The sequence below is a fragment of the Vulpes vulpes genome, unplaced genomic scaffold (assembly GCF_048418805.1).
Source record: "Vulpes vulpes isolate BD-2025 unplaced genomic scaffold, VulVul3 Bu000000627, whole genome shotgun sequence".
Taxonomy (NCBI): domain Eukaryota; kingdom Metazoa; phylum Chordata; class Mammalia; order Carnivora; family Canidae; genus Vulpes; species Vulpes vulpes.
The window spans coordinates 1,886,466-1,898,957 of NW_027325667.1; the positions used below are offsets into that span (position 1 = coordinate 1,886,466).

Genomic DNA, 12,492 nt, shown 5'->3' on the forward strand with positions numbered 1-12,492 from the left:
TAGCCAATACAATAGGAGAGAAACATTTTAATCCACATTTTTGCTTAAGTGTAGCAACAAGTTAAGCATCAAAAAAAAAAAAAAAAAAAAAAAAAAAACAACTCAAAATAGTCCTGATAGTTAAAAGGAAACCTCCTCAATCTAGTAACACTAAATAACTTTTTTAAAGATTTTATTTATTTATTTGAGAGAGAAAGAGAGAGAGAAAACACAAGTAGGGGAGGGGCAGAGGCAGAGGGAGAAGCAGACTCCCTGCTCAGCAGGGATCCGGATACAGGGCTGGAACCCCAAGAACCCGAGATCATGACATGAGCTGAAGGCAGACACCCAACCAACTGAGCCTCCCAGGCTCCCCTAGTTTAATAGCTTTAAGCTAATTTTCTACACGGAGGCTTTATATTTTTCAAAGATGTCATTTGACTAAAGGCACAGCTAATTTAAATAGAAAGGGGATTTTGTGATAGCAGAATCCAAATGTGAGATGTAAAAGTTTATAAGCAAAAACTTATTTTTCTGTTAATATTAATTCCAAGTTACAGATATTTCCTGTATGAGATGAAATGAAAGTAAATATGCCATTATGAAAATATCACCTAGAAGTCACATAAATTGGCTTCTGATATTTTAATATGTAGCTGTTTAAAAAAAAATTCATATCCCTGACACATTAACATGCATTCTTTATAAACAAGTCACAAAATTTCCAACATATATCATTCAAGGACTTATGCCAAGAGTAACATCTAGATAATACTGCTCTAATTTAAAATAATTTGTTTTCCTTTCAGTTGACAATATTCCAAAACTTAGATGGTATCTTCAATTTAAATATAACGGAGAACATAATATAAATTCACTTTGACAAAACAAACCTACTTCTGAAAATCACATATGATCATATTTCCTATATTTGCCAACATTCAATACTTTCTCTTAAGATAATGTCTTGACAAATGAATATCCTGAAAGTTCTCTAAATCAATATCTCCCAGTGTTTCATATTCCCTGCTTTCTTTAAGATGATGAATATTGTTCCATGAAAAAGTAAACTTTGTACAGTTCTAATTTATTGTTCTAAAAGTAAGTTTAATGTCCTCCTGCCACAAAATTCCTGGCATATTTATATTCTATTTACTATAAGATAATCTCCCCTTGAAAAACAGCCTGCAATACTTGAGAATGCCAGGAAATACAAGAGAGCTGACCTGGTAGGTAAAAGCATTATATTAGATCTGCATGTGGCAACGCATCAGCTCTTCCTAACTAATCATCATACTGGTCTCTGACATTCATTCAGTGATAGATGATCTGTCTTCTATCTTCCCATTTCAACATATATCTGTGATATGATTCAATGGTTAGTACATTTAAAAATTATCCTATATAAGATATTTACTTGAAGCCAGGTAGGCATTCATCCTTGTGCATTCCTACTTTTTCTACATCAGAACAGGTATTTTAAAGTCTTTTTAATGACCAGCCTTCAAAGGGGTTGCATTCTACTGTGGGAAGACAGGAAAATAAGCTTGCAAACCAATAAATAAATTAGATGATTTCCAGTTCTTTCACATGTTGTAAGGAAAATAGAACAGGGAGTAATTATTAGGTGAAAAACCAAGAGAGGATCAACTTCAGGGAGATGTGTACAAGAGACAAGATGGCCAAAGTGGCTGCCACCTAATAAATCGGTGGGAGAGGGTGCAGGTGAGATAAGACAGGGAGGAGTTGAATTTATTTCTTTGTGTCATTGTCAGGGTCCTAAATAAAGGAAAGATATGAGTGGATACAGAGAGAGCTCTCTGGCTGCTGTGGAGATAAACTTCAAAGAAGCTCAGGAAAGGCAGGCTGGCTGGCTAGGAGCCTGCTACAGAAATCTTGGTGAGAGGTGATGGGGGCTGGGATCAGTATTTTTAAGAGTGAGGGTTATAAGATGTGAAAGGTTCAATCAAGATGAGGAGCATCCATGTAATTTTTTTTAACTATTATAAAAAAGAATTTTGGAATACCAGATGTTAATAAATACGGAAATCTGTACCTAGGTATTCTATCATATTGCTTTGTGTGTCACATTCTCTTTTATAAATCAAAGCAAATCGTTTAAAGTAAACTAAAAAGTAATTTAAAATACCTTAAATAATGACCCAGATTATAATCAGTGATTCCCATTCCCTTAAGGACCACGACAATACCAAACACCCCAAATCTGCCACCAGAGTGGGCCTTCCTGGGCATTGGGACCTTGCTGGTTTTAACCTGTGGTCTCTGTTATGGATGTAAAGTTTGGATCCCCACAAGTTGCATGTGTTGAAGCCCTACTTCCTTTAACATGATGATATTTGGAGTGGGGGCTTTGGAGGTAATTAGGGTTAGATTAGGTCATGAGATGAAGTCCTCATGAGGGGATTAGAGATCTTATAAGAAGAGGAAGAGAGAGGACACTGGGTTACTCAGGTAGTCAAGCATCTGCCTTTGACTGAGGTCATGATCTCAGCGTCCTTGGATAGAGCCCCTGGGTTGGGCTCCCTGCTCAGCAGGGATTTTGCTTCTCTCTCTGTCTCTCCCCTCTGCTCATGTGCTCACTCTCTCAAATAAATAAATACAATATTTGAAAATAAAATAAAAAAGAAGAGGAAGAGAGAAAGATACATGCACAAGGAAATGCCATGTGAAAACACAGAAAGACCGCGGTCATCTGCAAGCCAGGAAGAGAGCTCTCGCAGGAACTGAATCAGCAGGCATCTTGATCTTGGATACCCCGGCCCCCAGAACTGTGAGAAACAAATAAATGTCCCTGGTATTTTGTTATGGAAGCCTGAGCTAAGACTCCCATGCAGTGTTTTCACTTAGTGAAGTACTTCCACCAGCACAACACACAAGCCACCAGGCATTCCCTCATTTCCGTGACTGAGGGGATCATGGCATGTTCTTACATTTGGATTTAGGAATATTTGTGCCACTGAGCACGGCACCCGATTACCTACTCAGTGCCTCACAGCATCCTACAAGACTAGCTGTCAAAATGTTCTACCATCTTCCCCTGGTGAAGCACAAACAGCTCTGCAAATTCCGACATCACACTACAGTACGTCTGCATATCTCAACACCTGAAACCTCACACTGTATCTGTATTTTTTAGCTTAATATGCACGTGCAGCTTAGCTTCTTCACACGATGATGGCAAACTTTTCCACGTGCTGCCAGGATCACTGCAAAGTGTTGGGCACCACAGGCATACAGCAGGACAACCCACCTGCCTGCACCGTCCTGCCTTATAACGGGGGTACAAGCAGTTCTACCTTTTCCCAAATGCCTAATGATATCCATCTTCAGAGATACATGAGCGTTAAACACACAGGTAACAATGCTCTGTCTACAGGAAAACTACGAAGCAGAAAATCTGACATTACTCCTACGGTACACGGGCAGCTTTTTAATGTAAATCGTGGGCATGCATATTGCAAACTAATAAGGTACAACAAACAGGAAACAGAATAATCCCTCCCAGTCCACAAAGCGATTCCTTCTAGAAAGTAAGAGGAAAAAACAAGGGCACAAAACACAAGCTGTGTAAGCACAAAGGACAGAGAGAGAAACTGAAAATAACTCTGAGTTCAAAAGCATCTTCTTTGGGTCAGAGCTAAAAGATAAATAAATAAATAATTTTTAAAATTTCTATAGTCAACAAATACTGTATCCGCCACACATTCATTTAGCTCAGATGATGAATACCTACAAGGAACAACATGTATATTCAAATTCAGATGAATATCTGCTAAGGAGCTTCAGAGAACAAGCAAAAATGACATCTACTATTGGTTCAAAAATCTGTTCAATTGTTTTCAAAACTCTCATCCTCACTTTCAAAAGATAAAATATGGGGAAGCGTTTGTAATGACTAAGATGCTATAAAGCTCAAAGGAATAGCTTTGCTTGTATCTCCTCCTACACCCTGTTCAACTCAAGACAGAACTTCATCAGGCTGTCACCCTTCTCTCTCCCACCTGCAGCTCTATCACCCGCCATCCTGGTAGAAAATACATATTCTGGGACGCCTGGGTGGCTCAGTGGTTGAGCGCCTGCCTTCAGCTCAGGGCATGACCCCGGGGTCCCGGGATCAAGTCCTGCATTGGGCTCTCCGCAGGGAGCCTGCTTCTCCCTCTGCCTGTGTCTCTGCCTCTCTCTGTGTGTCTCAAGAATAAACAAATCTCAAAAAATGCATATTCTGACAAGCCACTAGGAAACCACATAAACTCATATGATTTAACTGTGTAACTGTAAAGTATTTACGTTTAGTACTGGAAGATCTTGAGTCTTAGTCGCAATCATAGAATGCATTTTAACAGAGTTGGCACATGGAAGGAAAGGAAGGATTTCATATAAGTGACTTGAAGTAAGGTAGCATGGCACCCTGAGCTTGAAATCCAAGTTTGGACAGGATAGATACAGCTACTCTTCAACTAGAGAAAATGGCTCAACCACTCAGAGGGGGGCAGATGATCTGGGCCTGGAATATCCTGTCATTTGCTACTCTTTATATTGCTTCTTCAAAATTCATCCTCAGCCTAGTTTGTTGACTGAATGGACTGATCAATGAAAAATTGACCAGCACATCAAAAAATTGTGTTGCCAAACTAGTTTAAGCTTCCTGTTCCCTCTCACTTCTTAAAATTTCCACACTTCTCGGGTGTTACAAGCCCCTCAGCTCTCTATCAGAGGTCACCAGAACACAGTCTTCTGTCTCTACCATCCATATTCGTGGAGGGAGGAGGGATGTCAGTTTCCCCAAAGGTCAGTTTCCCTTTGCCCCATAACCTCTTACACTCTCTTTGGTTTGGGGGATTCACATGTACAAGCTACCAGCACCCCAGGAACCGCTCAACTGTTGCAATGAGAAACACAGAATCACTATATAATTCATCACACAATCTTCCAGCTAAATTTAAAAAAGGGGGGGGGCTGTCTCTGAAAGTGCTACAAGCATAAGCAAAACCATGATTAGCATATCCACTCGAGTACCTAAAACTTCACTACTGACTAAATAACATACCCACTGAGAGGATATGAACTTGCCTTCTGAACTTCCTTCAAAAGTTTTGAGAATAGGGGACAAATTAAAGTTTTTTTCATAACTTTACACACGACTTCATCCTATTGGAAGCCTACAGTTAGAGTGATAAGAATTCTCTGAAAACTTCTTCAAATATTTAAGGAAATATGTTCAAAAAACAGAAGCCAGCTACAGTTCACACTTCTAAAACTGTTCTGATAAAGCCTTCCAGGCGCCAGACTCAGCAGCCCACTATGAGAAAAAATAATATTCTGGGGACATTTCTATAGACTTCAATCCGTGAGGAACAATAGGGCTTCGTTTTTACTACTCTTTTAAGCAGCACATATCTTTGCAAAAAGAAAAAAATAGAACTTTTTTGGGAGCCAATTTGATATGAAACAATTTTTGAAGTGATATAAAGAAATAACAGGAATTACTTCCAGTGATGGTATCCTCTAAGTGATACCCAATGGCATGGAATATAGCAGTATCTTTACAACCAGTAGGGGAATGAGCATTTCATAATCATATTAATAATGGAGGTCAGACAAGAAAGTTTTACAGACAAGAAAATCTTTTGACTCCAGCTCATCAAAAAAAGAAAGCCAAAACCCTGCTTTTGAAGCACATCACAAATTTCAGGGAATACATTTTATACTGAACTGCTTGTCATGATAATGCTTCCCAAAGCATTTTTACATTTATTATCATATCACAATCATGAAAACACTGTAAATGTTGATCCTAATGAGCAAGTGACCAAATAGGGACACATGCAAGGTCACAGGAGAAAGCAAACAATTTCATTATGTGGATCCCAGAATCCAGAACCCTAATTCAGTATTCCCTTCAGAAGTGCCCAGTTCCCAAAATCCACAAAAAGCAACCAAACCAATCCTAGTTCATGAACCACTTTTGACAATGAGAACAAGACTACACATAGCCCATCATGATTAATGGAGTATTTACTATGTGCCAGTTATTGGTCCTAGGATTTGAGAATCAATGATAAAAAGACAGATGATCAGTATGGAATGGGGGTGGAGAGATACATAGTCCTAGGTGACCAGAGAGAAAGGTACATGTACCCAGTGGGTACACACAGAATATGATAGGTGTAATACATGTATGGGGACAGCTGGGGGGCTCAGTCGGTTAGCCCTCTGACTTGACTTTGACTCAGGTTGTGATCTCAGGGTCCTGGGATCCAGTCCCCATGGAGCTCCATGCTCAGCGCAGAGTCTGCCTGAGAATCGTCTCTCCTCTCCCTCTGACCACACCCCCCCCACTTGCTCTCTCTTTAAAATAAATCTTTAGAAAAAAGAAATATATATATGTATCTATATCAGATCTGTGAGGTAGAAAATCATATATTTGCTTAAGAATGACATCCTAACTTGCTTTTCCCAAACATCCTGAAACACTGCTTCAGCAGCCACACAGAGGATGACTATGGCACATATGCAGAGCTTCCACCTGTGAGCCCCAGCTGCGGCAAACACCTGACCTGTCGCACACAGGTCCTGAGACAGTACAGGAGAGTAATTATGCTTCATGGGGAGAAAGCAAAGGCCAGAATTAGAGAAAAAATATGTTATCTTTATTATTTAACAGTAGAGATTGCTAAGATGTTGGAGGTTCACAAATATACTAGGTTCTCTGCTATGTATATGAGGTCCATAGTTTCTTTTTTTTTTTTAAGGTTTTATTTATGCGAGAGAGAGCAAGCGCACACCCAAGCAAGTGGGGGAAGGGGTGGAAGTGGAGGGAGAGGGAAAGAATATCAAGCTGACGCTGCATGAAGCATGGAGCCTGACACAGGGCTCAGTCTCACGATCCTGAGATCACGATCTGAGCTGAAACCAAGAGTTGGAGGCTTAACTGACTGAGCTACCTGGACACCCCAGGGTCCACAGTCTCTTAATCTGCCTTCAAAACAACCTGAAAACACAGGGATTATCTCCCCTCTATCAACATTGGCACTCAACAGTAACGTAACCACTTGCTAAAAAAAAAAAAAAAAAAAAAAAGGAAAAGTTGAGATATGAACTCAGTCAAGTCAGGATACGACTATTAAATGCTCCCTCCACCATTTGCTCCATTGCCATAGTTACTACTGAAACCCACAAAATCAGCGACCAAGAGAATGCTCCCTTAAAGAGGAAAAGGGAACAGATTTAACTATTAAGTTTTAGAATTATTCTTCAAAAGTAAGAATAAAATGAGGAATAAACTGATAAAATACAGCAAAGCGTAATATAACTACTTTAGAAAAATAATATAAATTAATATGAAATGGAGCATAAACCAGTTGAGAAATATGCAAAAGATACAAAAAGAAAATTTACAGTAGAATTACAAATGCATCATAAACTTATGTAATATTTAACCTCAGCCATAGTCACAGCAAAGAAAATTAAATCTCAGGAAAACACAATTTTCCCCCTAATTGGAATGTGCCGCCTGGGTTTTTGTTTTGTTGTTTTGGGGGGTTGTTTTTGTTTGTTTGTTTGTTTTGTCTTTAATTATAATACTCAGTTGTTAAAATCATGGGAAAACTGGCACACTTCTGTCTTGCCAAAGGAAATGTAAATTATATAACCTTTCTGCAGGACACATTGACAACATGTATCAACAGCCTTGAAAACACTCAGTTCTATGAAGTAATCTACAGAAAATAGCCTGATGAAAACTATTTAGCTTTAATCACGGTATCATATATACTACCAAAAAATGAAAATGCCACCAATGTCGCAAAATAGGAAGTTATTTAAGTAAATGATGTTACATAAAGGTATGGAAAACAGACACTAAAAATGAATACAAATTATATGAAAAAGGCTGCTTTACATGTTAAACAGTAACAAGACAGAATATGAGGACTCTTCTAAATTTAAAAATGTATATGGATCAGCATTTCTACTAAAAACAGTCATTTCTGTGGCTTCACATCATGTATGAACTTTAGCTTCCTTTCATCACTCCTGCATTTTCAATTTTTTATGATCATGCATTACTTTTGAAAACAATAAAAGAAGAAAACAATATTCAAAAAAGAGAAAAATATTTCATTAATATGCTGCACATTCTCAAGAAGACACCAACTTGCTAAAACTACTCAATACATCTCTTGAATTTAAGAATGGAGAAAATCTAGCTGTAGCACTGAAGAGGATACATGTAATAGACACTCAATAAAGAACGCATGTTGTTGATTTCAGTCAAGCATTCAACTAATTAATGAAATTTATCCCAAAGCAAAAATATAGTATTCTTCTCAAATTTAAAGGCATGCTTTTCTTTTTTTTCTGTGTAATGATGTAATACATAACAACTATTATATATTTGGTGGGCAGATAATATACAAAGAGCAAAACACTTGAAACCCTGTCATAAGCGCTATGTTGTGTTTGTATAGGTGTATATACGGGTATGTGTGCTGGGTATCATATTCAATATAATTCACTGCCTTGCTTTTCTTCTTAACCCTTAGTGTTAAAAACACTCCCCAGTTTCTTGGAAGAGATAATTCCTAACTGTTATCATGTTCCTTTGGATAGAGGTGTCATAATATATTTATGCATTTATGGTGGATGTAACATTATTACTCTTTTGGAACCCAACTCAAGCCAAACAGTCTGATCCACACACTACCAGCCCCAGGCTTCCTGTGACACCTTCCATGACCTGGGTAAACATGACATGATTTCTACTGTCTCTGAGACTTTTCAGATGATGCCCATTTCACCTTTCTGCTTTTCTGGAAATCTCTACCTCCTTATACAGTGACTCAAAACAAAAGAAAAAATCCACACCAGAATCAGCACCAATGAGGGCGGTGTTAGAGACAAGACACTGAATTTTGGCTTTTTTGTATTTGGGAGAGTTGGTTTGCTGCCAAAAACGTTGCTATTCTTGGAAATTAAATTATTGCATTACTGAAAGTAATGACTGCTAGGTTACTCTAATGTTTGAAAGTCCAAACAAAATATTTGAGAAAGAAGAATAACATTTATTTTAAGAAGTAAGCTTTTATAAGGTTGAGTAGTCATGCTCGGATTCAAATAAAACTTAGAAATTCACTTTTTTCTTCTTTCTTGACAGAGTCTGTTATTGCTCCTATTAAAAGTTAAAACATTAAATGCCAACCAAACTCAAATTATCTACACTGGGATAGAAAGTACCTTATAGATAACAGTTCGCATGAGATCATTATTTATATATAGTTTGGGAAGTCAGATTTTGACATTGTCCCTTTTATACCCAATTCCTACCACTTACAAGGCCATCCAATTATTGGTAGTCAAAAGTCTAACATGGAGAGTAGGGAGGAAACACCGAGAATGAGTTATTTTAAAGTTGGCAATACATAAATCAGCTGAATTTCATGGACCGTACTCTCTATAAATCAGCCAAGGCATTGGACACTCCCCTGATAATTTCTGATACAGTGTCAAAATACCATAAAATATTTAAAGAGCTCAACTTCTAAGCAAAATACTATGGAAGCTATTATATTAAGAATTCTACAACCAGAATTCTTTATAAACCATGTCAGTGAGGCACACTTCTTGCCTACTTCTGATATTTTTTCCAGGTAAAGGGAACTTAATTCATGTGATATTCTGGCCTCCCTCCAACCCTTCACTTTCTCTGTTTCTGAAAAATAAAGGAAGCACCTTGGCTAGTTCCTTGCTTCTTCCTCTAGAGATCTTTCTGCCTACAGAGAGACAAGGCTAGGCTCTAGGGCTCAGATCAGCTCTGTCCTGCAGGAAGAGAGGAAGGCCAAGGTCCTGTGATGACAGAATTAAATTATATCTATTCTTCATCATCTAATGCTAGAAATTAAGCATCTCACTTAGTAATATATCTGTATGATACAAAATTTGTGGAAATTTTGACACTTATATTTAACCAAACATACTTGGATCACTGCTTACGTTGAGCCAAAAAACAGGAAGGTCTTATTATAACACGTATTTTACTCTGGTAACTTACAATTAGAGTTCCCACAACAACACATAAATTTGAATATAAATAACCGTATTTATTGTCAAAATGTTTTTTTTTTGACTTAAGATAAATTAGTCTCTTGTTACACAGGTCACATTCCATTAACAAATTTTAAGGTATATCTAAACATTATTATAAAAATTATGCTGCTAAAGATCATGTTTTTTCTTTGAAGGAGCTGGGCATAATCAAACCCACAGGAGCTAAGCTCTTTACTAAAGGTACCCAGAGTAAGAAAACAAGTGAAAATTACTATTTATTGTCAAAAAAGGTACCAGTACACACACTTTCACTTCAAAAAGTTGATTTTTAATGGGGGGAGTGGGTCTTCTCTTTAAAGAATAAATTCAACCTTTTAAGGTTTCTTTCCTTTTTGTTACATTGCTATTATGCTGGGATTCATGCCCTGTGGTTCCAAACAGAGGACAGATTTAATATGTGACCTCACAGAAAGGGAGGCCGTGTTTCTTCAACTATCTATAATATTTTTTGTATGAATCTTGTAGAAAACTTGATATTAACCAGATGAATAGTACACAACACTAATAGAGAATATCAAAATTTTATAATTTCTGACTCTTTGATTGGCATCTTTTTTAAAAATAATGGTGCTGGGAGATATAATTTACTTCTCTTTTAGCTTAACTAATATATATTTTAATATGTAAAGGACTGGTATGTTGTAGATTAGAGAACTTAATATACCTCATATGAAAATCTGCACAATAAAGTAACATTACAATAGGAGTAGGGAGAGAATATATACATTTAATAGCCTTTGTTAGAGAGAGGCCTATATAACATATTTAATAATACACAAATGAAGCATAAGTATCCATCTCGCAATGAAACGCCGGGACACCTGCACCCTGATGTTTATAGCAGCAGTGTCCACAATAGCCAAACTGTGGAAGGAGCCTCGGTGTCCATCGAAAGATGAAGAATGGATAAAGAAGGTGTGGTTTATGTATACAATGGAATATTACTCAGCCATTAGAAATAACAAATACCCACCATTTGCTTCGATGTGGAACTGGAGGATATTATGCTGAGGGAAATAAGTCAATCAGAGAAGGACAAACATTATATGGTCTCATTCATTTGGGGAATATAAAAAATAGTGAAAGGGAATAAAGGGGAAAGGAGAAAAAATGAGTGGGAAATATCAGAAAGGAAGGCAGAACATGAGAGACTCCTAACTGTGAGAAACGAACTAGGGGTGGTGGAAGGGGAGGTGGGGACTCTGGGGGGGGTGACCGGGTGACGGACACTGAGGGGGACACTTGATGGGATGAGCACCAGGTGTTATTCTAAATGTTGGCAAATTGAACACCAATAAAAATAAATTTATAAAAATAAATAAATAAATAAATAAGTACCCATCTTAACATGCAGATACAGATCTCTTGTGTCTACGCAAATGTTTATAATTTACAAGCCACTTACACTTTCAATTAATCCTGAAATAAATCTCCTCAGATATTCTATCCTTTTGTACCCATTTTACTGCTGAAAACCAACCAACAAAAAACTAAGGTCTAAGTAACACATAAATGGCCAACGTCACAGCTAAAGAAGAGACAGAGCTGGGATCCACCCAAAGCCAGCACTCTGGCTTTGAATATATATATATATATTCATTGTGGGTCAGAACCCAACTTTTTTCTCTAGAAATATATTTGTGACAGGAAATGACAATTAATGGAATAATAAGTTTCAATAGATGTAATTCATTTTACAGATCACTTTCAGGAACCTCACCAAGGGATACATGTGAATATGTCTCTAAGATGAAAAGCTTCTAGGAAGCACTGTTTGTAATTTATCAAAAACTAATTGATACAGAATATAACTTCAATATCCTAATATAGCTAAGACATTTCCTACAAAACAGTTATCCGAGATATGGAGCTTGAGATCATACTTAACAGCTCAGTGATCAAAAGATAAACAACTGGAAGTGTCATAACTACACATTTTTGTTACGAGTCTTCACATTTTTAATGGACTAAAAGCACAGTAGGATAAAATACTTCTGTGACTTTCCTGTGTTAAGAGGTACTGTTTTTTTTTAATAATAAATTTATTTTTTATTGGTGTTCAATTGAGGTACTGTTTTTGAACATAATTAGATTCATTAAACCCAACCAGGCAGCTTATTAATCAGTAGGCTAGATTGGCAGACAATGGGATAGAAACTATTTATCTATGACACATTTAATATTTTACATTAATACAAAAAGCTGTTGCTCTGGCATATAATCAGATAAACTTGAAGCCAGCAACAAGTATCATGAACTGTTCCCACTCAAATTAACTTTTCACCTACATTCACATAACACTTTTGACAAAGCTTATGTTCAGGAGAGCACCACCTTTATAATTATATGTCAAAAGTAATGTTATATTTGAGAATATGGTAACTTCAT

The 12,492-nt window shown here is 37.1% G+C and overlaps 1 pseudogene; it reads left to right on the plus strand.

Annotated features, from left to right (window-relative positions):
- Nucleotides 1-3,171: 3,171 nt before the first annotated feature.
- LOC140596354 (transmembrane protein 19 pseudogene) overlaps nucleotides 3,172-12,492 on the plus strand; it is a 31,815-nt pseudogene continuing 22,494 nt past the window's right edge.